This window comes from Mizuhopecten yessoensis, unplaced genomic scaffold (genome assembly GCF_002113885.1).
Source record: "Mizuhopecten yessoensis strain PY_sf001 unplaced genomic scaffold, ASM211388v2 scaffold7903, whole genome shotgun sequence".
NCBI classification, from domain to species: domain Eukaryota; kingdom Metazoa; phylum Mollusca; class Bivalvia; order Pectinida; family Pectinidae; genus Mizuhopecten; species Mizuhopecten yessoensis.
The window spans coordinates 566,292-589,798 of record NW_018407280.1 but is presented as its reverse complement, the minus strand read 5'-3'; the positions used below and the strand labels follow the sequence as shown (position 1 = coordinate 589,798).

At 37.5% G+C, this 23,507-nt stretch overlaps 2 protein-coding genes across 8 annotated transcripts in view; one reads left to right on the top strand and one right to left on the bottom strand.

The window, feature by feature from the left end:
- The window catches only part of LOC110454505 (tetraspanin-18-like), a 28,049-nt gene extending 18,000 nt beyond the window's left edge, over positions 1 to 10,049 (bottom strand). The window contains exon 1 of one of the 7 annotated variants that reach the window (XM_021504024.1): positions 9,950 to 10,049. The gene's annotated coding sequence lies outside the window, so the exon portion shown is untranslated. Of the gene's footprint in view, positions 1 to 1,458; positions 1,552 to 1,698; positions 1,733 to 2,093; positions 2,280 to 2,417; positions 2,528 to 8,680; positions 8,762 to 9,783; positions 9,887 to 9,949 lie in introns of those variants that run through there. The other 6 variants (XM_021504029.1, XM_021504028.1, XM_021504025.1 and 3 more) reach the window with 6 other exon arrangements.
- LOC110454504 (alpha-(1,3)-fucosyltransferase C-like) overlaps positions 1 to 23,507 on the top strand; it is a 71,428-nt gene that overhangs the window by 2,965 nt on the left and 44,956 nt on the right. The gene's annotated exons all lie outside the window — the stretch shown is intronic.

Below are 23,507 nucleotides of genomic sequence, written 5' to 3'. Positions count from 1 at the left end.
TTCATATTTTAGGCCTGTCATATGATATCATTCTGCTATTGAAATGTGAAATCATGAAAATATCATCCCCATAGAAGAAATGTGCTATAGGGTATACTATAGATGGCCATTGTTTGGTTTGTTTGTGTTTTACGTCCTATTAACAGCTATGGTCATTTAAGGACGTGCCAGGTTCTGATGGTGAAGGAAAGCCGGAGTTCCCGGGAAAAAACCCACCGATCTACGGCCGGCACCTGGCGACTGCCCCTGTCTTAGGTCTCGAACCCGCGACCCAGTGGTGGAGGACTAGTGGTAGCAGATTGTCAGACACCTGAACCACTTGGCCGCCGCAGCCCCGTAAATAATCCCCATGGTTTAGTGTTGGGTAATTAATCACTCATCAGATACCTGACCAACACAAAACACAACTGATATATAAAAACACAGGGATTACGTAACACCATTAGGCAAATACATTTGTCTGTGTATGTATACATACCTAGTACAAAATGCAGGCTACCAAATTTACGCTAATAATTAATCTACAGTGTAGTTGCTTAGGATGTTCACCCCACCGGTACCCCATACAGTGGAACTACACATTTTGTTCTCCATCGCACAAACAGTAGTATATTTTCGTAGTGACTGAATAATTAGACATCATGTTTCCAGCAAGCAGGGCTAGCCTTTACATCAGAAAAAAATACTTGGTAATCACACTAGGATCAAAGGACTGTATTAGTCACCACTGTGAACAGAGGCTCTCTTGTCTGTTTGTGAAGTAAAAGGAAGTCATTTGGGCAGTTTTTGACATACATGTACCAAGAACCTATATACATACACGTATGTATACCCGGGAATATTTGCAAAAATCATAAACCACAGAATTATTCACAGTTGGCCTACTTTGATTGTAGCTGCCACATGTTACATGTTTATAGGTTGGGAAGCATTCAGTTTTGGCTGGACTTCAAACACACATCTCTCATCCCGCTCAGACAAATGAGGATTATCAGGCAGCACACCGACTGGCTCCGATCAAGAATCATCACAAATATATACAATGTACGCTTGTTTCATATGCTGAAATCTAGTTATTTTCCTCCAATACACATAACATACGTGATCATCAACATACCTACAGAAGTTAAGGTAAATTAACTCTTTCACCCCTGAAGACAAGTTTGAACTCTTCCATTTCAAAGGTTGGAATAGTTCATTATGAAGTTTCAGGGGTGAATAATTAACTATCCATGCCACTGTACTAGTCTATCATCAAATCAGTAGTTGAGGTAAATTAACTCTTTCACCCCTGAACGAAGACACATTTGAACTCTTCCATTTCAAAGGTTGGAATAGTTCATAATGAAGTTTCAAGTGTGAATAATAAATTATCCAGTCACTGTAATATTCTGTATCATCAACTTACCTACAGTAATTGAGGTAAATTAACTATATCCAGTCACTTCATCAACTTACCTACAGTAGTTGAGGTAAATTAACTACCCAGTCACTTCATCAACTTACCTACAGTAGTGGAGGTAAATTAACTATCCAGTCACTTCATCAACTTACCTACAGTAGTGGAGGTAAATTAACTACCCAGCCACTTCATCAACTTACCTCCAGTAGTTGAGGTAAATTAACTATCCAGTCACTTAATCAACTTACCTACAGTAGTTGAGGTAAATTATCTATCCACCCACTTCATCAACTTACCTACAGTAGTTGAGGTAAATTAACTATCCAGTCACTGTAATATTCTGTATCATCAACTTACCTACAGTAGTTGAGGTAAATTAACTATCCAGTCACTTCATCAGCTTACCTACAGAAGTTAAGATAAATTAACTATCCAGCCACTTCATAACTTAACTACAGTAGTTGAGTTAAATTAACTATCCAGTCACTTCATCAACTTACCTACAGTAGTTGAGGTAAATTAACTATCCAGTCACTTCATCAACTTACCTACAGAAGTTAAGGTAAATTAACTATCCAGCCACTTCATAACTTAACTACAGTAGTTGAGGTAAATTAACTATCCAGTCACTTCATCAACTTACCTACAGTAGTTGAGGTAAATTATCTATCCACCCACTTCATCAACTTACCTACAGTAGTTGAGGTAAATTAACTATCCAGCCACTGTACTATTCTATAATTAAAGTCCACAACTTCGACAGCAGACAAAATGAATGTATCTGTGATACGCCTTCTCATATAGACCAACAAGTGTTTGTTAGTGTTTGTTTAAGTAGCTGCTTACACACATGTATGTCTCAGGGAAATGATTCATGAGCACCCCACCCGATTAGGTTGGGAGGTCTCATCAGATAGTAATATACACTCCCCGAAGACATAAAATACCCTAGTCGAGATGTGTAACATGCATGGTTGACAGATGTCTAGAAAATATATCCACCCTTCACACCTACCGTAATTATCGCAGAGCTGCATTCAATGACGTCTGAAGAGTGAATTGTTTGAAGACGGTTTAAATATTAATATCTTATTACTGTACCGGTCGTAACTTCGTAATAGGGTCATGTGAGAAGATGACTATTTTCTAAATATAACTTTAGAAATTACCATGACTCAGTGGAATAATAGTGTACCATCATATATATAGATGATGAAACAGCTGGCAGGGCGTATATATATATAATGTATACACGCTATTACAATATAGTCAGAAAGGGGTGTGAACAGGGAGCTAATACAGGTACCTGCTATTCTGGGTCGTTATAGCTAGCTCAGACCCTACATTAACATACCTTGCCTAATAAAAAAAGTGATATATACAATACAGGAGGTAGTAGTAGACGGACAATTTTTTACTTCCTAAGTGAAATATCACACAGCTTTACAAAAAGCCTTCTTATCTACAACACTTAGCTCATTCATCCCTATATCTTTAGACTGGACTTGCCCAGTCTTTGATTTGGTTAGGTTTAATGTGACGACAGGGATGAATAGGTTAACAATACCTCCTACGATTTTGCTGGAGGTGTGGTACAATCACGATCTCAACATCTTTCATCGACCAATCAACTATAAAACAGGTGTGATCACATATATAGCGTCATGTCATTTCGTAATACAGTGTATGCAATAAAAGACATGCAAATTTGATTTTCTTTCTTAAATCTACTAGTTTTTTAACTCTCCTATTTTCTAATTCTTTTTAAATTGATTGTTTAGATTCTTAGATGAATCCTAAACAACACAGATTTGTAGTTGTCATCAAGGTCAAAATTTAATAACTATACTATTGAAAAAAATATCCCGGTTTTTAAAAATGGAAATATGCCTCTGTTTCTTGAAATAAAAAATCTGAAAAATAGGTAAGGGTACCTAATGTTGCACTGATACTTGGTAGGCAAATCATTATATTTTCAGTAACCTTTTTACTTTGTATTTCATATACATTTATATTTGGGAAAACGATTTTCATCTTTAAATTTTGCAAAAAAATTTCATTAGTTTGTCGGGCAATAAAATTTAGATTAGACAGCTAGGATTACCCAGGTGGATGACTAGGGTTACCAAGGTAGCAAGCTAGCTATAGGGTTACCTGAGAACAATGTGAGGTTACTTAGTTAGATAGCAAGGGTTACCCAGATTAAAAGCTAGGAATACCTGGGTAGATAGCTAGGGTTAACTAGGTTTAGATAGCGAGAGTTACCCGGGTAGATAATGAGAGTTATCTAATACCGGTAGATAGCTAGGGTTAATTACCTGGGTAGATATAGCTAGGGTTACCTTGGTTTTAAAAGATAGCTAACTATAGGGATACACGGGTATATAGCTAAGGTTACATCCGTTAAGATAGCTAGCTATACCTCGGTTTAGATAGCTAGGGCTACCTGGGTAGATGATTAGAGTTACCTGGTAGATACCTAGGGTTAATTACCTGGGTAGATAGCTAGGGTTACCTCGGTTTAGATAGCTATGGCTACCTGGGTAGATGATAAGAGTTACCTGGGTAGATACCTAGGGTTAATTACCTAGGGTTAATTACCTGGGTAGATAGCTAGGGTTACCTCGGTTTAGACAGCTAGGGCTACCTGGGTAGATGATTAGAGTTACCTGGGTAGATACCTAGGGTTAATTACCTGGGTAGATAGCTTAGGGTTACCTTGATTTAGATAGCTAGGGCTACCCGGGTAGATGATTAGAGTTACCTTGTAGATACCTAGGGTTAATTACCTGGGTAGATAGCTAGGGTTACCTCAGTTTAGATAGCTAGGGCTACCTGGGTAGATGATTAGAGTTACCTGGGTAGATACCTAGGGTTAATTACCTGGGTAGATAGCTTAGGGTTACCTTGATTAAGATAGCTAGGGCTACCCGGGTAGATGATTAGAGTTACCTTGTAGATACCTTGGGTTAATTACCTAGGTAGATAGCTAGGGTTACCTTGATTAAAATAGCTAGGGCTACCTTGGTATACCTGGTAGATAACCCTAGGGTTACTTTGGGTTCAGAAACCACCTCAACCACCATCTGTCATCCTGCGTCCCCACCAGTTTATAATTACCATATATAATATACAAGTATTCATATTTCAATATAAATTTCTCATCCAGGTTAATAGATAAAAACCTGTATCTCCTGTACATACATGTATGCACCAGGGATGATTCACACCTATAGAGACTTTCTATATGTCATCAACATGTTTACATTAACGTCAGTGTACATTATCTAAATTTGTATGCTGACGATCTAAACACATTTATTCAAATGTTCCTTATAATATTATATTTCATTATTTTTTATACAACATATTATACATTGAGAAACAAATTTAGCTACCTCAAGCCTACCTGTATTTCTAGTAAATCATGTTCAGTTAATTATAAATGCAAACTGCCCAACACACACGATACAAACGTAAACATAGGCGAGGCGAAATCTGATGCTGACTATTTCTCATAAGTGCAAAAAGGATATTTATATATATATAAGACTTTATGCTTAAAAGGCCCATCTAGCGCTTCTATTATGAATACCAGAGAAATATTTGCTTGCTCAGGACAATACTATACTCCCACATAAAAAGGTCAATGACTTTTACTATACATGTGTCATCAGCTGTCATACGGAGGCCTAGTATCTAAGTCTTACCAGAGGCCTAGTATCTAAGTCTTACCAGGGATGATTCACACCTATAGAGACTTTCTATACGTCATCAACATGTTTACATTAACGTCAGTGTACATTATCTAAATTTGTATGCTGACGATCTAAACACATTTATTCAAATGTTCCTTATAATATTTCATTATTTTTTATAAAACATATTATACATTGAGAAACAAATTTAGCTACCTTGAGCCTACCTGTATTTCTAGTAAATCATGTTCAGTTAATTATAAATGCAAACTGCCCAACAACACACACGATACAAACGTAAACATAGGCGAGGCGAAATCTGATGCTGACTATTTCTCATAAGTGCAAAAAGGATATATATATAAGACTTTATGCTTAAAAGGCCCATCTAGCGCTTCTATTATGAATACAAAAGAAATATTTGCTTGCTCAGGACAATACTATACTCCCACATAAAAAGGTCAATGACTTTTACTATACATGTGTCATCAGCTGTCATACGGAGGCCTAGTATCTAAGTCTTACCAGTGGCCTAATATCTAAGTCTTAGCAGAGGCCTAGTATCTAAGTCTTAGCAGAGGCCTAGTATCTAAGTCTTACCAGAGGCCTAGTATCCAAGTCTTACCAGAGGCCTAGTATCCAAGTCTAGCAGAGGCCTAGTATCTAAGTCTTACCAGAGGCCTAGTATCTAAGTCTTAGCAGAGGCCTAGTATCTAAGTCTTAGCAGAGGCCTAGTATCTAAGTCTTACCAGAGGCCTAGTATCTAAGTCTTACCAGAGGCCTAGTATCTAAGCCTTACCAGAGGCCTAGCATCTAAGCCTTACCAGAGGCCTAGTATCTAAGCCTTACCAGAGGCCTAGTATCTAAGTCTTAGCAAAGGCCTAGTATCTAAGTCTTAGCGGAGGCCTATTTTCTAAGTCTTACAGAGGCCTAGTATCTAAGTCTTACCAGAGGTCTAGTATCTAAGTCTTACCAGAGGCCTAGGGTATTACCACATGGAAAAAGCGTTTCTATGACTGCAAAAAAACTTTGAAAAATGGAACTATAGATAATGGCTGGAGAAGGAGAATATACATTCTGTGTGCATATTGGAGGTTTCTAAAAGAAAAATGATCTATCTTTCCAACCGTACAACATGTATGTTTTTCTTCTTCTTTTGGAACGGTGGTTTTTGATGTAAGAAAGTTAGGCGGGTCAATTTTTTGAAATGGAGAGCATATTTCACCATTCTCGTATATATATCATTATCATTGGGGTGTCATCTTAAAACGTGTAAAATTACTCTATAGTTGTAAAAAGTTCTCAAGTCCCTATGTTACACACCACTAGAATTCATTATTTTGGTACCGTTAAAATTTGACTTTAGGGGTGAATGGGTTAAAAAGCACAAGAGCTGTTATTTAAATAGATGACTGACAACCCTTATGTTAACATGCTTTAATTTATAAAACGATGTACCGAAACTTGACTGGGTCAATTGTCGGGGACCAGGTACCTCAACTGGTAGTTTTCGTCTAAGAGTTCGGAGGATTCTGGGGTTTGACCCAAGGTATGGCCGCGCATTTTTTTTTTATCTCCTGTTAATAGTGGTGCCTGCACTGTGACCAACCCTTCTTTCAAGCATTTGGTGTACACTTGGCAAGAGGATACCAGAACCCCAGGGCTGTACACAATGTAACTATAAATAGTTGTGACTTTGGGGGCAAAGACTAAGAAAAAGGAGGGAGGAATGTAATGGAACTGGACTGGGTCGATCATCGGCGACCAGGTAGCTCAATTGGTAGAGCATCTGTCTAGAGTTTGAAGGGCCCTAGATTTGAATCCCGGTCTGGCCTTGCATCAGTATATGCACAGGTACCAGTTTCTAGAGTTGGGTAGATTTTCTCTAATAATTTGGAATACACAATTTATGCAATATTGGCAGGAATCTATATTTTTGTTGGGACATGTGTTAACACACACATCATCTGACTTAATGGGACATGTGTAAACACAAACATCATCTGACTTAATGGGACATATGTAAACACACACATCATCTGACTTAATGGGACATGTGTAAACACACACAACATCTGACTTAATAACTGTCCCCCACACCTGAATTTCAAGTCATCCGTCTAGTCCAATCATCTGATTAATAGCCGTTAGTACCTTAGTTGTGTACTCATTCGACTAAGGGGGTTGTTACTTGTCCAGCTCTACACATACATGTATTAATATGCTATCCCAATAGGTGTTATCGCGACCATCCACGAGTTACTCCCCTTCGAAGAGTTCTTGCTGGAAAATGCACAAGTCTCGCGAGAGAATGCGAGGATACCGGGGCAAACAATCTGCCATGTGTAAACAATATGCCCCACCTTCACTGTATTGAACCAACAAAAATAACTCAAAATAATAGAGGTCACATCAAATGCATTGAGTAATGACATTCCAATCAAATTGTTTGTCCAAAACAAGCCTTCTGATGTTTCATTTACATAAAGGTAACACACGATACTCTGTACGCCGCTGACGGTGCGTCACAACTGTGACGCTTTAGCTTCGTCCTCCTTTTCAATATCTGGCCAATTTAACATGTCTGCTTGCATCATAGGTGTAATAGCTCCCCAATTTTCTTATTTGGAGTAGGTGGTACCTTTTGACTTTAAAATATCACCCAATTCATTAAATGGAAGTTCGTGGAAATTCGTATCTGAATGTTTTGGCGCTGCCATGTTGTCCGTTGCCCCAACGAGTACAGTTAAATCCCCTCCTATTTGAAGAGTTCCACTGGTCGCGATATCATCTATTACAGTGAGTAAACTACTGAACTGCCAACAAAGTTAACTGGGTAACAAAAGGTTTCATAGACTGAAAAATAGGGTTCTGATAATTTCTTTTATGAAACCCAGGTACATACGGCTGTATGTGGTTAAGTGTAAAATAAAATGTTTTGTTGAAGCGAGCAGGCTACCTCCCTATTTTCCCATCATTGTGGCTAATACATCCCGCAGCTGACTTTCTGACAGGTTTTGTCTACATGTTCTCTTAAAAACATCGGAGTTACACAGTACACACAGTCGTATATATGTACACACACATTTCGTGTGTATAACATGTTTTATGCGTTATTTGCTATTTATGATACACTGCCCTGTTGCACACAGGTTGGATGTGATATCTGCACATAAACCTGTTAACCGACTGTAGCCTACCTAGCTGTCCATCTACAAAGGCAGCGCTTTCCAAGAAGAATGTGATCCACATTCCATTTATATTGCCCACAGGGACAAGATTGCTACTATTAAATACACAATCTAAGTTCGCATGGCATCTGATCTTATCCGCGACTAAATCTTTATTGTTTGTAAATATTCGTATAAATATAGCAATCAGTCTGAATTAAAGCTGATCGCGACAGGCCTCGGCGAAACTCCTGTGCAAGTTCACCGTACACCGTACAATTTACCTGCACAAGGTAATCACTGCAGAAAACACAATGCTGAAAAGATATATGCGTCTCTCCTTTAAACCAAAACGTTTCCTTCGGAATTATCAACAAAATGCATCATGAAAATCATACATTACAACTTACCGTCTGAAGCTAAGCAAATTCGGTCACGCTGTACGGAGAAAATGTATGTACAGTGAAAATTTAAATACCCACCCGTTTCCGGGGCAGGGGTAAACCACGAAAAGGAGCGAAAAGGAGTTGTAATGACGAAAAGGACCAAAAATCATTGGTTTTTGGGAGGTTTGAAGCGAAAAGGACCTTGATATGATTGGTTAACTATTTTTTTGTTATGTTCATGGAATATGAAGGCAATCTGTTGATTATTTGCACATAAAAATCAATTTTGCACATTGCCGGTATCATTTCCGCCCATTCCGACGACGAAAAGGACCTCAGTAATGCCGAAAAGGAGCAATATATTAGTGTTTTTTCACCAAGAAACAGTATTAAGTACATAATGTATTCATTCTCACGATACCTAACGATCTTTTTTATCTTGTATGCACATAAATCGACTTTTAATAACACTACAGTACTGTTAATCAGAAAATCAGAAAATACTTACCGGCTACGGGACGCCCCCAAAAAGGACTGTTTACTGGCGAATGAGAATGTGATATGATAACTTACAGCACGAATGACTTACCCATAAAGCTGCTGAATATTCCAATGTCATTTATTTATTAAAATAATCATTAAATAACACNTTTTTTTACAAAAGCCGACAAAAGTTTATGCATACGGATTTTCTAAACCCGGTTCCGTTTTTATATATTACTACCGCCTCAACTTTGGCGAAGGCATGGGTGCGTATAAATATTTAGATTGTGATCAATATAGCGTAATATTATATTTTTTAATGTCACTTAAAGTTTTGACAGGTATTATTCTAAGTACCTGTTGTTACAAATCATCTGATTAATATCTTGTACCAAAGTAAACATCCCTTTTCGTGACCCCATCGGCGGCGGAAATCCGCGACTCCGCAACGGTACGTCAAAGAGACACTTTAAAGTGGATTTGTACTTGAATGTGGCCGTAAATTGTCTTTATATTAAACGGCACTGATAAACATACGGTTATGAATAAATAAAACGGTCCCTTTCGCAGAGAAACCCCCCAAAACTACTCCTTTTCGTCATTACAACTCCTTTTCGCTCCTTTTCGTGGTTTACCCCTACCGCCCGTTTCCGTCCGCCTTCAATTTTTCCCTCCAACCTGTGTTACGGCGTGCGTGTAAAAATAATCAAATAATCGATTTTTAGAGAAAAAGTTGCTCGACCAGTCTGCAACATTCACAATCATAAGCATGCATGTGTGTAAAATGATAAATTTGATGTGCGTACTTACCGTTGACTCTCTGCACCTCTAGCGTCTGTGCGGTAGTTTGGTAGTAGCTGAATGAGTGGGGATGGGCAGGCCAAGTATGCGGTGTGTACGCGAGAATGCAGCCATGCGTGACGCAAATAACAATACGAATGACCTAGTTAGAGATGGGCGTTGTCCCAGGAGGCAATGCACGCGAAACCGGAAAAAAACAGTTGTGGAGTGAAAGAGTCGATTTATAGTTGTGTACATATATATTTTTTTTAGTGTCAGCGTTGTTTTTTTAACATATTTTTGGTATTTTCCCGCAATATTATGATACATTAGCGACATTAATAAGTATGTCGGTAGTACCACAGAATAAGAGAATATAGTTTCCTGTTATCTATAATTATTGTAGTAAACGCATTTTAAAACTTTCTGAGATGTGTTACAACGGTATAACTTTATTTTGCTTTCGCAGATGCATTACAAGGTTTAATGCGAGGTTACAAATGGGTTGATTGTTTTATTGTATTGGCTAATTGATTTGATGATTGATTGATTGATTGATTGATTGATTGATTGATTGATTGATTGATTGACTGATTGATTGATTGATTGATGTTTACACCGTGACTTTATGGCTAAATAGTATAGATGTGCCTTGTTAAAGTTATTATACTCGCTTCCAAGATGACGCAATTTAGACACATGTAGACAAACAGCTATTAAGTTTTAATCTGATTTAAATCATCTGTTATGTGAATAGGCATATTTTAGACAGGTATTTTGAACTTACTAGCTAAAAATAGCATGAAAGCTATGATTTTTGTAAGCGGACACGTTTTGTAAATATTAATTTGAAATTAGATATTTCGAGCATCAAAAGGCACGCTGGATGCATGTATTAGGTAGACATATAAATTTACATCGTGATGACGCCTATCAGTTGCGAGGTGATACAGGTAATTGTTATGCAGAATTGTGATCAAGATGCGTGCAAATTAATTATGAATACGTAAGAAATAACTTAGAACTAAGTATTGGCTCAACGATTACTAAATTTGTCTGGTTATATTGACGAGAACTTTGATAACATATACAGCAATGACATTTTTGTCATAAATATTTTTATGGCCATTTTAAATGAGATATTTAACGGACAATACAAGATAAGTACACGTCAATTGGCTATGTAAAGTTAATTTCAAGTCAAATAATAATAAAAATAGTCATATAGGGTTTTGCGTGTGTATCTCCGGAAATTGGTAGCGACTGATCGATTTTCATATAACCCGTTAGAAGGCAGAGGGACTAGTAGTACTTTGTTAAATCCAAACACACTTTTTTTTTTCTAAATCACATGTATATATGTGTATCACAGGGACCCCAGAATTTGTCACAGCTTTATTTGGACCTAAACTAAGATGCTCAAGAGTAATTTTACACGTGTTAGGGGTTTGGATCAATTTTCATTTTAGTGGCATTTTGACCGAAACTTGACGTAATTAAACCCATAAAACGTGTACAATTACTCCGAACACCTTAAATTAGTTTAGGTCCAAATATAGCTGTAACAAATTCTCAGGTCCCTGTGCTGTTTATAATATATACAAAGTCAACAGAGGCTCAATATTCCCATTTATCCTATACTGTATTGATATCAAAGCCGTATGGCCGTATAATAAACATATAACATAATATAAAATGGTGAAATTGACGTCTGATTGGTTAGTTAATTAATTATTTCAACACTATGTTAACATCAAAATATATTTCGCATACACGTATCATACAGAAATTTATGATAAAAGTGCTACATTTGAGCTTTAATTTAAAATATCATTACGTTCGTTATTTGGCATATTTAAAACTACAAACTTTTTTATTTTCATTTTATTTATTCCGCCTACTGATATTTTTATTTCATGTAAACTGTTTGTATCATTACCACTAATTAACTTGTGTCAATTTAGATCAGTTCTATTTAAGAAGCTTTACCTTTGAAGTCTAAATGTATAATTCGTTTAATCATTGTTGTCAGATTAACTCATGCATTAACTATGACCATCCAGAGACGTATTTATTACACGTCTCTGGTCCATCGTATACCGTATACATTTTAACCTAATTCTATTATGTAACAGGATTTACCTCGTTTTGCCAGGCCGGACACTGCATTCAGTCTCGGACAACGGACAGCTAAATTGGCTTACCTGGTCGGGTACGGCCTCGGTCTCAAAGGTCAATTGCTGTGAATGACAGATGTCACTCAAACTAATTATTTAACTTTCATTGTGTAAATATACTTAGGACATGATTGCGATTTGTAACATCAGTTAGGACCTAGGCATCGGACTGTACGGGTGTGATTGTGGATACTCCAGAAATCGCTCACCAATCTAGAGAGAGTTATTCTAATGAATTTACATTTGGACCATTCTCACCATCTCCAGAATTTATACTTTCAAATAAGATACAACACCCACAGAATACTTGTGATGCATGCACGTGTACAGCTTCCGTACGTGTAGTCGTTTATTAATGTACAGTGTACCATGGAATTAGAAAAATGCTATCCAAGTCCGTTGGTGTTTTTGTTTTTTAATACATTCCGGTGTCCAAATCACTCTTTTTCCTCAATCACTCGTAATCCAATAAACTCGCATCATTGCATGGTTGCTCTGTTTCTTCAAGTTAATTATTATATTGTATGTTGTGTATTTCACACCACTGTATGACTATATTGTATGACTTCGTGCAACGGGTTCTACTCAATGTATGATTGTATTGTAAGACTTATGTAACAGTAATACTGTCTATAATAATGCTGTATAATTTATTGTGTGATGCTTGGCATACTGTTTATTACAATGTTGTACGAGAAGTGTATTACTGTCTGTACTATCATATGATAATGTAGTTTGAGGAGTGTAAATATGTCTATTATATCAATGGGTGATGTAATGTATGATAAGTGTTATACTGTCTATCATCATAATTATCACCGTATAATGACTGTAATAGTAACTATTATATCATTGTGTTGTGTTTATAGTACTTTATGGTATGATGCGTGTACTCTGTCCATGTGCATGGGTGAGTCACTATGTAAGGGTGTGACCATGTTTGTGAATGCATTTTCTTCTTTTTCAATAGTGTTGAATTGTACGTGTATTGTTCGTTATTTCCGTAACTCTTCATTTCTGGAGGAAATAAAGGAAATAATAATAATGATAATAATAATAGAGTTTATTAGTGTCCGAAGCCCCGATAGCCAGAAAGTTCAAATTTAAATCCTGTATGGTAAATATATCCGCTTTTGACCACAGACAGGGACCAGAGAACTTGTTACAGCTATATTTGGACCTAAACTAAGGTGTTCAGAGTAATTTTACACGTTTAAGGGGTTTAGATAAAGTCGACCTAACACATGGAAAACTATCCTGAAAATCGAAGTTTAGGTCCAAATATAGCTGTAACAAATGCCAAACCCCAACTGGGATTTATTCCGGGCATTTGGAAAATATTGTATAAATTTGTTCTAAAAAGTTATCTTATGAACTATCTACGATACGCCCCGTCAAATTTTAACGATCGGCTATACAGAAAACGTTTTATTGAAAGAAAGGCTACATATGCGAATGTTGACGTTTTTAGATACCGGGATATTCATGATACTTACTGTACTCCGTATTTGCTGGACAGTACTAAGGGAATCCACCAGATATGTTACAAAAATCTAAACTACAACACCCGCATATGATGATTGTCTCTGTAACTTATGTAAAGAGCACTTTAGGGCTACAGCGATATATCGTATCGTATCGTGATATATTCTTGTGTATCGTATCGAATTAATATGTTTGCGTGTATCGCGATATACTAAACGTTAGGACATTCTTAATCACTTTTTATCAAACTTAAAAAAAGGTGTACTTAGTTTCTTCAATTCTTCAGTAAAGATGTGGTCCACTGTTCAGCCATACCAAAAAGTACTAAAAATCATACAAAATGAGTTTCATTAGTATTTATTATCGAGGTCTATGACCAAACTCGATAAAACCCTACACTCAATCATGATGAAATTGACCATGCAGATATCTGTATCGCGATACGTTTCGTATAGTAAGCATCGTATCGCGATACGTATCGTATCGTGAGGAAAATGTATCGTTGCAGCCCTATTTAACTATCATATTTTGTTGAGAAGTGTAGTGCCACCCTCAATGAGAGGACAGTACGTAACAGTAGCCGGTTTATACCTTGACAATCTCTCCCATGAACACATCCTGAGATTACTAAAGCGATGCCAGACATTTCAATGGTACTTTATATAGGCAATGACCAATACGTAAACGTTATTCAAGATGGCGCTGACTTCATGAAGAAAGCAGTCATCTTATAATACAGATAAACTGTGAGCATTTGTGTAATAAACTGTCTCTTAAGAGGGACGGTGCTAAATGTGACTATAATGATGTTGCGATAGTAATTATCGTGTAAAGATATGTCCATTTTATTCTTTATTTGTAATCACTTATCAGAGGAATGAAACGATTTGATTCTACGTCGTGATGGTCAAAGTAAGTTTGTCTGACATGAAGCATATTTCAGTTTAATTTATTGGTTGATATGTTATTATTGTAAAACGAGTCCATCTGTGTGGTTTTTTTTTTTATATCGAATGAATGATTCAGAGGAAGTTGATATAATTCAGTACGAGTTATTTCCCTTTGTTGTGTAATCCGAACTTTTATGTAAAGAATTGTAACCGTTTCGAATGTTAGAAGAGAAATAAAAATTAACAGTTTCATGTGTTTTCTTTGCTCTACTGCCAAGCGAATGCTATTTCCCTCAGCGAACGCTACATGGTGGCGGAAAAAACAATTTTATTTCTTTTAGGAAAAAAATTCCATTGATAAGATAATGTTAGAAGAGTTTAAATTACTGTGAAGTCAACTATTTTCGTTGCGCCCAAATTTCGTGGCTTCCCAACAAAAAAACACCATCCCGTGGATACATGAATTCGTGGATGACAAGTACCAACTCAAACGTTCGTGGACTTATGAATTGGAGGATGCTCAAAGATAACTCACGAAATCAACGACATTCAAAAACAATGCGAAAATTTCACTGATTTCACAGTATGCTTATTGAAAAAGAACGCCATGTTTTCTAATGTCTTGCCAAGTGGACGGATGGTTAAACGTGATTCTATCATCCAATGATAGGGAACAAAGTCTCAGTAGAAGTTCGATCCTTACCAACGGGATTTAATGAAACTTTATAGGAATGTTCTGTACATTGTCCTTGCAAAATTCGGGGGGTTGTCAGGTTTCGAAGATGGCTGCAACGGACGCCATTGTGGAAATTCCATTGCGTAAAGAATTTTATTGGAACTTCATATGAACGTTTTGGATGTGGTCCTGACACAATTTTCCGACCCACCATGACCGTTACACCGAAACCTACCTTGAATTCCGAAACAATTTAATTGAATTCGCACTATCTAGAAGGAATTTCCCTTTAGCGGCGCAGTGGTAGGGCGTCCGACTTGAAAATCTGGGATCGCAGGTTTGATCCCCAGTGGTAGCACACTTTTCTCCTCCTTGTTACAAATGGTGTCCACGGCCCTTCCTGTGGTGACAAGAAGTTAGAATTTTCGATGGTGTTGTGGTGGTGTACGAGGGCGAACACATTTAAAAACGGGGGAGTAGTGTGGCAGATTTTGACTGTGCATTGAATTACGGACGCCTTCTTGCTTCGTGCAAGGAGGAATTACCCTTTAGCTTAGTGGTAGAGCGTCCGACTAGGAAGTCTGGGATCGTTGGTTCGATCCCCGCCGGAAGCACGCTACTCTCCTCCTGTTACACTTCATAGGGATCCATAACTGATGGATCTGAGAATGTGTTGTCATCTTTTTGTGAGTAAGAACTTCAACATGAAGATCAGGGAGCCATATTTGTTTTACATGTCCTCTGGAAGCTTGTTCTCCATTTTGAAAACGCATTTTTCTCATGGCGAAATATCTTCTTACTAGGCGGAAGATCAACGGATAAACTCGCACAAGTTTCTTAATTCCTAAATAACAGTCAGGTGAAAGGGAGCTAACGCCTGGATGCACGGTAGCAAACATTACTGAGTTGTCTCCCTTCCACAATTTATAATCTTTAATTTGATAAATATTTTTTGTGTTTAGGTAATTAAAGTTATACGGTTCGCTGCATTCAATAATCTTGTCCTGTTCAAAACATAATTATGCCACGATAAAACATCGAAAATCAACGTAATATTAAACCCGTAGATAGCTGAGATTTCCATGCGGTTTGGGAGTGCTACATTGAATGTAAACTTGAATGATTAAGTTTAGAAAACACCAAACATCGAAAGATTGCACATTGTGGCTGTGTTTACATATCGGGAATGATTCTGGCTTCAGGAGAACACAAACTCCGTTTTTGTTCTTTAGACAATTTCAAAAATATCTTCAGGTATTAATTATTTGATAATATTTATAACTAGGTTCTTAAAATGAGGTTGTTACAATACTTGCAAAGTTCAATAATTTAGCTCTGAAAATACATTTTTTTAAAGGATAAACAAGTTAAAATGGCGGCTGTGATGTGTAATATATACGTCTCTGAATATATGTAATAGATCTCTGCGATGTAAACGCTGTCATGCATGACAGAATGTCGCATCAGCTAGGTACACTGTACTTGCGGTTTGTTCTCCTTTTCTCCCACTTTTTTTCTGATCAAAGGAATTATATAAACTATGGAAAACAATAGAGATGTCATTATAGTCTGTTCTGGTATAGTACAGGTAGATTATTTACCTGTATTAACCTGTTTAGCAATAGGAAATACTTTGTTAGTTATAGGAATATCTAACAAATATATTTCCTGATTTTCGTAATATTTACTGGAATTATGAATAAATATATACAAGATTCCAGTTATTACTTAATGAAAACACATCAAAATACGTTAACTGAAAACCTGCTTTTATTAATTTCATAAAATCAATTGTATGCATTTTTACTATACATTTACATGTATGTTATATTTATATATATTTCATAAAATAGAACTAAATTTAGCAAGCAATTTATGACAAATATAATCAGTAAAGACAGAGATCATGTATATGCAAAAACAGATGCAAAGCTGGGATAAAAATAAATAAAACAAAATTAATTACATGTACACATGGAATATTTTAGCACTGGTTGATCAAATCAATCCTATTCATAAAATGCACACATGCACAAAGATACATGATATAAAACTAATATAATAGCACTAACTTACTAAAGGTGAAATATTGGAAAGTCCATAAAAAGCACAGATAATGAAAAGTCCATAATTTTAAGAAATTCTATCAAAGCACCAAATAAAAGTTCCATAACAAGCACATTTATCACAATGTCACTATAAATGCAAACAAGAGGCCCAGGGGGCCTGTATTGCTCAGCTGGTTATTTAAGCAATCATGGCACAATATTTACATTTGCTCTGTAATGCCAATTTGTAACCACTTCAGACATGTAGGGTAAGAACTTGGAAGCGTTACTATGGAGACTTTATAATTCATAAAGAATTAAGGATGTTACTATTACTAGCACATTAGTTGGGTTGAAGATAAAAAGTATGTCATGCCTGTTCATTTGTCGAATTGTCTATATAAACAATACCAAACGGACGCCGCACCATTCCATAAGCTCTCTTGGCCCTTCGGGCCAGATGAGCTAATAATTACACTGAAGACACATTTATTGGTAAAAAAGATTCTGAAAATAAAAATAAGGCTCCAATAAGAATTTGCTTCACCCTAAATTAAATCAATTTTAATTTAAATTTAAAAATTTAAAAATTTAAAATTTAAATTAATCAAAGCATTATCATCTATATATATACTATTAATATATAAAAATATTTGTGGATTTCACGTTACTGTTTTGTAAAGATCTAGCTAATGAAAATGGTATGTAATATGAAAAAAATGTCTAAAAATGATGAAAATAGACAATATCTAAGCTACATGTATATGACATTACTGTATATATGTACAGGTAATGTGGGAGAACACAGGTAAAAACCAGGTAAAATACATCTGGAACAGACTATAACTGCTATCACAACATTATTGCCTCTATGTTTTATTTTAAAAAGTGGGAGAAAGGAGAACACACCGTACTTGCTCCCTTTGCGTGATGGTCTGATTCCCTTTACGTATACATTTTTTAATTTATCTGTAGGGCAACTTGTTTTAATACGGATTATAGTCTTTTTCTTAAAAAGTGTCTGAGTTTCAACAAGTCAATCTACCTATAAATCTTACCTGTTGAAACTCCAGCACATATAATTAATTAAATATTCTTATATTTTTTTGGACTTCTTTAATTTTCTGAAGTTTTGTATTTTTGATAATACATGTATTAACAAGCTATCCATGTAGTATTTGATATTACATTAATTGAACTGATCTTTCAATAATAGATAAGTAAATAAATAATATAGCACAATTAGTTAAAATTTAACAACACTCTAATTAGTATATATATCTTAGTCATTTGCTGAGAAACCCAATCTGTAAGTATTTATTAGTACCGTACAGGTGGATAAGTGATCAAATAACATTTAAAAAATCGATGTGGTTTTAAAGCTCAGAATTCACCTGTGTGCTAAATAATGTATGACATGCCGTGTCTGCGTTAAAAAAAATACAACAAACAACTTTAGAAAACAAACACTCAGTATGAATGCATAACGACAGGGGCATGGATCGCTTTACTTGTAATATTACAAAAATTGGGGTCTCCTCTACTAAAAAATTTAGTAGAAGAGACTCCTATTTTTTTAATATTACAAGTAAGGCAACCCATGCCCCTGTCTGTATAACGTCTGTTTCGTATAGATTGTTTGAAAACGTCAACTGATTAAAAACTAACAAATACTGCATTGCATAATCGCGTTTCTGCTAGGTACACTGCACTTGTTACCTTAGCATGGACTGGGCTCAGAATTCACCTGTGTGCTAAATAATGTACGACATGTCGTGTCTGCGTTAAAAAATTACAACAAACAACTTTAGTTATAGGTAAACAAAACCTGTTTAGATAATTACACCGACCTTACCGATCTCGTCTTTTACTCTCGTTCTACACACACCAATTACCAACTGCGATTTTTGTTTAGAAAACTCTATAAATATTTTAATAATATAACTCTGGTGAAATACGATTCTAAACCATAACGTGGCATATAGTGTCTCGACTCTAAACCGCCGTTCAAAACAACTCACTAAACCACATAATGCTGATAAAGAGACTTTGATCAGATTCATCAGTCTGGAAATATGTAATTTCAAACTTTTACTTGATACACAAAAAACCCCATCCATACATCGTTTCATCTGAATGGTCCCTTTGTCAAGCTTGACAACGTGTACAGGTAGTCAGAGCGACGGGTAATATGTTTACACATTCCTCCCCTCATTGGATGTTAAAATGGCTATCGGAGGCAAAAATGTACAAATAGTTTAACGCATTTGACCTGTTACCTGGAAGGTGGGTCATGGTCTTACTGTAACGTGCGGATGGTCACCCATCTAGCCACTGACCACGATATACGTTGCTGAACTAGTGACCGAGTCCAAGTTTTGTCGGTAAGGCACCGTTTCCCCCTTATCCCTTGGCTGTTAAACGCCATTTGAACACATGTTACTGATCAAATATTACACCATGGGCCTTAAGGGTTATAGAGGGGCCGTATGGGTTAAAGAAGGGCCTTATGGATTATAGAGGGGCCTTATGGGTTATAGAGGGGCCTTATGGATTATAGATGGGTCTTATGGGTTATAGAAGGGCCTTATGTGTTATATAGGAGCCTTATGGGTTATAGTGGGGCCGTATGGGTTATGGAAGGGCCTTATGGGTTATAGAGGGGCCTTATGGGTTATAGAGGGGCCTTATGGATTATAGATGGGTCTTATGGGTTAAAGATGGGTCTTATGGGTTATAGATGGGCCTTATGGGTTATAGAGGGGCCTTATGGGTTATAGAGGGGCCTTATGGATTATAGATGGGTCTTATGGGTTATAGAAGGGCCTTATGTGTTATATAGGAGCCTTATGGGTTATAGTGGGGCCGTATGGGTTATGGAAGGGCCTTATGGGTTATAGAGGGGCCTTATGGGTTATAGAGGGGCCTTATGGATTATAGATGGGTCTTATGGGTTAAAGATGGGTCTTATGGGTTATAGATGGGCCTTATGGGTTATAGAGGGGCCTTATGGGTTATAGAGGGGCCTTATGGATTATAGATGGGTCTTATGGGTTATAGAAGGGCCTTATGTGTTATATAGGAGCCTTATGGGTTATAGTGGGGCCGTATGGGTTATGGAAGGGCCTTATGGGTTATAGAGGGGCCTTATGGGTTATAGAGGGGCCTTATGTGTTATAGAGGAGCCTTATGGGTTATAGAGGGGCCTTATGTGTTATATAGGAGCCTTATGGGTTATAGAGGGGCCTTATGGGTTATAGAGGGGCCTTATGGGTTATAGAGGGGCCTTATGTGTTATATAGGAGCCTTATGGGTTATAGAGGGGCCTTATGTGTTATATAGGAGCCTTATGGGTTATAGAGGGGCCTTATGGGTTATAGAGGGGCCTTATGGGTTATAGAGGGGCCTTATGTGTTATATAGGAGCCTTATGGGTTATAGAGGGGCCTTATGTGTTATATAGGAGCCTTATGGGTTATAGAGGGGCCTTATGTGTTATATAGGAGCCTTATGGGTTATAGAGGGGCCTTATGGGTTATAGAGGGGCCTTATGGATTATAGATGGGTCTTATGGGTTATAGAAGGTCCTTATGTGTTATATAGGAGCCTTCTGGGTTATAGAGGGGTCGTATGGGTTATAGAAGGGCCTTATGGGTTATAGAGGGGCCTTATGGGTTATAGAGGGGCCTTATGGATTATAGATGGGTCTTATGGGTTATAGCAGGGCCTTATGTGTTATAGAGGGGCCTTATGGGTTATAGAGGGGCCTTATGGATTATAGATGGGTCTTATGGGTTATAGAAGGTCCTTATGTGTTATATAGGAGCCTTCTGGGTTATAGAGGAGTCGTATGGGTTATAGAAGGGCCTTATGGGTTATAGAGGGGCCTTATGGGTTATAGAGGGGCCTTATGGATTATAGATGGGTCTTATGGGTTATAGAAGGGCCTTATGTGTTATATAGGAGCCTTATGGGTTATAGAGGGGACTTATGGGTTATAGAGGGGCCTTATGTGTTATATAGGAGCCTTATGGGTTATAGATGGGACTTATGGGTTATAGAAGGGCCTTCTGGGTTATAGATGGGCCTTATGTGTTACATAGGAGCCTTATGGGTTATAGATGGGACTTATGGGTTATAGAGGGGCCTTATGGATTATAGATGGGTCTTATGGGTTATAGAAGGGCCTTATATGTTATATAGGAGCCTTATGGGTTATAGAGGGGCGGTATGGGTTCTAGAAGGGCCTTATGGGTTATAGAGGGGCCTTATGGGTTATAGAGGGGCCTTATGTGTTATATAGGAGCCTTATGGGTTATAGAGGGGCCTTATGGGTTATAGAGGGGCCTTATGGGTTATAGAGGGGCCTTATGTGTTATATAGGAGCCTTATGGGTTATAGAGGGGCCTTATGGGTTATAGAGGGGCCTTATGGGTTATAGAGGGGCCTTATGTGTTATATAGGAGCCTTATGGGTTATAGAGGGGCCTTATGTGTTATATAGGAGCCTTATGGGTTATAGAGGGGCCTTATGGGTTATAGAGGGGCCTTATGGGTTATAGAGGGGCCTTATGTGTTATATAGGAGCCTTATGGGTTATAGAGGGGCCTTATGTGTTATATAGGAGCCTTATGGGTTATAGAGGGGCCTTATGGGTTATAGAGGGGCCTTATGGGTTATAGAGGGGCCTTATGTGTTATATAGGAGCCTTATGGGTTATAGAGGGGCCTTATGTGTTATATAGGAGCCTTATGGGTTATAGAGGGGCCTTATGGGTTATAGAGGGGCCTTATGTGTTATATAGGAGCCTTATGGGTTATAGAGGGGCCTTATGTGTTATATAGGAGCCTTATGGGTTATAGAGGGGCCTTATGGGTTATAGAGGGGCCTTATGGGTTATAGAGGGGCCTTATGTGTTATATAGGAGCCTTATGGGTTATAGAGGGGCCTTATGTGTTATATAGGAGCCTTATGGGTTATAGAGGGGCCTTATGTGTTATATAGGAGCCTTATGGGTTATAGAGGGGACTTATGTGTTATATAGGAGCCTTATGGGTAATAGATGGGACTTATGGGTTATAGAGGGGCCTTATGTGTTATATAGGAGCCTTATGGGTTATAGAGGGGACTTATTGGTTATAGAAGGGCCTTATGGGTTATAGAGTGGCCTTACGGGTTATAGAGGGGCCTTATGTGTTATATAGGAGCCTTATGGGTTATAGAGGGGACTTATTGGTTATAGAAGGGCCTTATGGGTTATAGAGTGGCCTTATGGGTTATAGAGGGGCCTTATGTGTTAAATAGGGGCCTTATGGGTTATAGATGGGACTTATGGGTTATAGAAGTTATGGGTTATAAAGGGGCCTTTTGTGTTATATAGGATCCTTATGGGTTATAGAGAGGCCTTATGTGTTATATAGAAGCCTTATGGGTTATAGAGAGGCCTTATGTGTTATATAGAAGCCTTATGGGTTATAGATGGGACTTATTGGTTATAGAATGGGTTATAGAAGGGCCTTGTGGGTTATAGAGGGGCCCTATGTGTTATATAGGAGCGTTATGGGTTATAGTGGGGCCTTATGTGTTATGTAGGAGCCTTATGGGTTATAGATGGGACTTATGGGTTATAGAGGGGCCTTTTGTGTTATATAGGAGCCTTATGGGATATAGATGGGACTTATGGGTTATAGAAGGGCCTTATGGGTTATAGAGGGGCCTCATGTGTTATATAGGAGCCTTATGGGTTATAGAGGGGACTTATGGGTTATAGAAGGGCCTTATGGGTTATAGATAGGCCTTATGTGTTATATAGGAGCCTTATGGGTTATAGATGGGACTTATGGGTTATAGAGGGGCCTTATGGATTATAGATGGGTCTTATGGGTTATAGAAGGCCTTATATGTTATATAGGAGCCTTATGGGTTATAGAGGGGCCGTATGGGTTATAGAAGGGCCTTATGGGTTATAGAGGGGCCTTATGGGTTATAGAGGGGCCTTATGTGCTATATAGGAGCCTTATGGGTTGTAGAGGTGCCTTATGTGTTATATAGGTGCCTTATGGGTTAAAGAGGGGCCTTATGGGTTATAGAGGGGCCTTATGGGTTATAGAGGGGCCTTATGGGTTATAGAGGGGCCTTATGTGTTATATAGGAGCCTTATGGGTTATAGAGGGGCATTATTTGTTATATAGGAGCCTTATGGGTTATAGAGGGGCCTCATGTGTTATATAGGAGCCTTATGGGTTATAGATGGGACTTATGGGTTATAGAGGGGCCTTATGTGTTATATATGAGCCTTATGGGTTATAGAGGGG